The sequence below is a fragment of the Juglans regia genome, unplaced genomic scaffold (assembly GCF_001411555.2).
Source record: "Juglans regia cultivar Chandler unplaced genomic scaffold, Walnut 2.0 Scaffold_847, whole genome shotgun sequence".
Taxonomy (NCBI): Eukaryota; Viridiplantae; Streptophyta; class Magnoliopsida; order Fagales; family Juglandaceae; genus Juglans; species Juglans regia.
The window spans coordinates 1-3,315 of NW_023363434.1; the positions used below are offsets into that span (position 1 = coordinate 1).

At 48.3% G+C, this 3,315-nt stretch overlaps 9 non-coding genes and 1 pseudogene across 9 annotated transcripts; all 10 read left to right on the forward strand.

Annotated features, from left to right (window-relative positions):
* The first annotated feature begins 97 nt into the window (after positions 1–97).
* On the forward strand, positions 98–216 carry LOC118347247. Its single transcript, XR_004800478.1, has one exon. It is a non-coding gene; the product is annotated as a 5S ribosomal RNA (ribosomal RNA).
* Positions 217–405: 189 nt separating this feature from the next.
* Positions 406–524, forward strand: LOC118347242. Its single transcript, XR_004800474.1, has one exon. It is a non-coding gene; the product is annotated as a 5S ribosomal RNA (ribosomal RNA).
* Positions 525–713: 189 nt separating this feature from the next.
* Positions 714–832, forward strand: LOC118347238. Its single transcript, XR_004800470.1, has one exon. It is a non-coding gene; the product is annotated as a 5S ribosomal RNA (ribosomal RNA).
* Positions 833–1,022: 190 nt separating this feature from the next.
* LOC118347240 lies at positions 1,023–1,141 on the forward strand. Its single transcript, XR_004800472.1, has one exon. It is a non-coding gene; the product is annotated as a 5S ribosomal RNA (ribosomal RNA).
* A 189-nt stretch (positions 1,142–1,330) lies between these two features.
* On the forward strand, positions 1,331–1,449 carry LOC118347246. The gene has a single exon (XR_004800477.1). It is a non-coding gene; the product is annotated as a 5S ribosomal RNA (ribosomal RNA).
* Positions 1,450–1,638: 189 nt separating this feature from the next.
* On the forward strand, positions 1,639–1,757 carry LOC118347245. Its single transcript, XR_004800476.1, has one exon. It is a non-coding gene; the product is annotated as a 5S ribosomal RNA (ribosomal RNA).
* A 189-nt stretch (positions 1,758–1,946) lies between these two features.
* LOC118347243 lies at positions 1,947–2,067 on the forward strand (annotated as a pseudogene).
* Positions 2,068–2,255: 188 nt separating this feature from the next.
* Positions 2,256–2,374, forward strand: LOC118347244. The gene has a single exon (XR_004800475.1). It is a non-coding gene; the product is annotated as a 5S ribosomal RNA (ribosomal RNA).
* Positions 2,375–2,563: 189 nt separating this feature from the next.
* On the forward strand, positions 2,564–2,682 carry LOC118347239. The gene has a single exon (XR_004800471.1). It is a non-coding gene; the product is annotated as a 5S ribosomal RNA (ribosomal RNA).
* Positions 2,683–3,146: 464 nt separating this feature from the next.
* Positions 3,147–3,265, forward strand: LOC118347241. The gene has a single exon (XR_004800473.1). It is a non-coding gene; the product is annotated as a 5S ribosomal RNA (ribosomal RNA).
* The last annotated feature ends 50 nt before the right edge of the window (positions 3,266–3,315 follow it).

A 3,315-nucleotide genomic window follows, 5' to 3' on the forward strand; every position in this document is an offset into this window, starting at 1 on the left:
AGCCATGGGTTTGGATCAGATCTCCGATTGGATTGGGATCGGAAGGACGCTAGTATGTCGGTCAAGGATTATTTGAATTTTAAGTAATTAGTTTGATGGGTGCGATCATACCAGCACTAATGCACCGGATCCCATCAGAACTCCGCAGTTAAGCGTGCTTGGGCGAGAGTAGTACTAGGATGGGTGACCTCCTGGGAAGTCCTCGTGTTGCAGCCCTCGTTTTTGTTTTTTCCGCCTTGCGAGATAAATTGACAAGAAGGACCACTCGGGAGTGGATTTTTGGGAAAATCTCGCCCTGCCCATCGCGTAGCGATGGGTTTGGATCAGATCTCCGTTTGAATTGGGATCGGAAGGACGCTAGTATGTCCCTCAAGGATTATTTGAATTTTAAGTAATTAGTTTGATGGGTGCGATCATACCAGCACTAATGCACCGGATCCCATCAGAACTCCGCAGTTAAGCGTGCTTGGGCGAGAGTAGTAATAGGATGGGTGACCTCCTGGGAAGTCCTCATGTAGCACCCCTCGTTTTTGTTTTTTCCGCCTTGCGAGAAAAATTGACAAGAAGGACCACTCGGGAGTGGATTTTTGGGAAAATCTCGCCCTGCCCATCGCGTAGCGATGGGTTTGGATCAGATCTCCGTTTGGATTGGGATCGGAAGGACGCTAGTATGTCGCTCAAGGATTATTTGAATTTTATGTATTTAGTTTGATGGGTGCGATCATACCAGCACTAATGCACCGGATCCCATCAGAACTCCGCAGTTAAGCGTGCTTGGGCGAGAGTAGTACTAGGATGGGTGACCTCCTGGGAAGTCCTCGTGTTGCACCCCTCGTTGATGTTTTTTCCGCCTTGCGAGATAAATTGACAAGAAGGAGCACTCGGGAGTGGATTTTTCGGAAAATCTCGCCCTGCCCATCGCGTAGCCATGGGTTTGGATCAGATCTCCGATTGGATTGGGATCGGAAGGACGCTAGTATGTCGCTCAAGGGTTATTTGAATTTTAAGTAATTAGTTTTGATGGGTGCGATCATACCAGCACTAATGCACCGGATCCCATCAGAACTCCGCAGTTAAGCGTGCTTGGGCGAGAGTAGTAATAGGATGGGTGACCTCCTGGGAAGTCCTCATGTTGCACCCCTCGTTTTTGTTTTTTCCGCCTTGCGAGAAAAATTGACAAGAAGGCCCACTCGGGAGTGCATTTTTGGGAAAATCTCGTCCTGCCCATCGCGTAGCCATGGGTTTGGATCAGATCTCCGTTTGGATTGGGATCGGAAGGACGCTAGTATTTCGCTGAAGGATTATTTGAATTTAAAGTAATTAGTTTGTTGGGTGCGATCATACCAGTACTAATGCACCGGATCCCATCAGAACTCCGCAGCTAAGCGTGCTTGGGCGAGAGTAGTACTAGGATGGGTGACCTCCTGGGAAGTCCTCGTGTTGCACCCCTCGTTTTTGTTTTTTCCGCCTTGCGAGATAAATTGACAAGAAGGAGCACTCGGGAGTGGATTTTTGGGGAAATCTCGCCCTACCCATCGCGTAGCCATGGGTTTGGATCAGATCTCCGTTTGGATTGGGATCGGAAGGGCGCTAGGATGTCGCTCAAGGATTATATGAATTTTAAGTAATTAGTTTGATGGGTGCGATCATACCAGCACTAATGCACCGGATCCCATCAGAACTCCGCAGTTAAGCGTGCTTGGGCGCGAGTAGTACTAGGATGGGTGACCTCCTGGGAAGTCCTCGTGTTGCACCCCTCGTTGTTTTTTTTTCCGCCTTGCGAGATAAATTGACAAGAAGGACCACTCGGGAGTGGATTTTTTGGAAAATCTCGCCCTGCCCATCGCGTAGCCATGGGTTTGGATCAGATCTCCGATTGGATTGGGATCGGAAGGACGCTAGTATGTCGCTCAAGGATTATTTGAATTTTAAGTATTTAGTTTGATGGGTGCGATCATACCAGCACTAATGCACCGGATCCCATCAGAACTCATGGAGTTAAAGCGGCCTTTGGGCGAGAGTAGTACTAGGATGGGTGACATCCTTGGAGTCCTCGTGTTGCACCCCTCGTTTTTGTTTTTTCCGCTTTGCGAGATAAATTGACAGAAGGACCACTCGGGAGTGGATTTTTGGGAAAATCTCGCCCTGCCCATCGCGTAGCCATGGGTTTGGATCAGATCTCCGTTTGGATTGGGATCGGAAGGACGCTAGTATGTCGCTCAAGGATTATTTGAATTTTATGTATTTAGTTTGATGGGTGCGATCATACCAGCACTAATGCACCGGATCCCATCAGAACTCCGCAGTTAAGCGTGCTTGGGCGAGAGTAGTACTAGGATGGGTGACCTCCTGGGAAGTCCTCGTGTTGCACCCCTCGTTTTTGTTTTCTCAGCCTTGCGAGATAAATTGACAAGAAGGACCACTCGGGGGTGGATTTTTGAGAAAATCTCGCCCTGCCCATCGCGTAGCAATGGGTTTGGATCAGTTCTCCGTTTGGATTGGGATCGGAAGGACGCTAGTATGTGGCTCAAGGATTATATGAATTTTAAGTAATTAGTTTGATGGGTGCGATCATACCAGCACTAATGCACCGGATCCCATCAGAACTCCGCAGTTAAGCGTGCTTGGGCGAGAGTAGTACTAGGATGGGTGACCTCCTGGGAAGTCCTGGTGTTGCACCCCTCGTTTTTGTTTTCTCCGCCTTGCGAGATAAATTGACAAGAAGGACCACTCGGGGGTGGATTTTTGAGAAAATCTCAACCATGAGTTTTAGATGGAATCTCCGTTTGAATTGGGATCGAAGGGCGCTAGTAGCCGGTCAGGTATAACAATTTTAAGTAATTAGTTTGATAGGTGCCGTCATACCGGCACTAATGCACGGATCCCCATCGAACTTCATTAAGTGCTTGGCGAAAGTAGTACTAGGATGGAGCCTCACAGGAGATCCCTAAAGTATTTTCGTTTTGTTTTTTCCGCCTTGCGAGATAAATTGACAAGAAGGAGCACTCGGGAGTGGATTTTTGGGAAAATCTCGCCCTGCCCATCGCGTAGCCATGGGTTTGGATCAGATCTCCGTTTGGATTGGGATCGGAAGGACGCTAGCATGTCGCTCAAGGATTATATGAATTTTAAGTAATTAGTTTGATGGGTGCGATCATACCAGCACTAATGCACCGGATCCCATCAGAACTCAGCAGTTAAGCGTGGTTGGGCGAGAGTAGTACTAGGATGGGTGACCTCCGGGGAAGTCCTCGTGTTGCACCCCTCGTTTTTATTTTTTCCGCCTTGCGAGATAAAATGAGAAGAAGGACCACT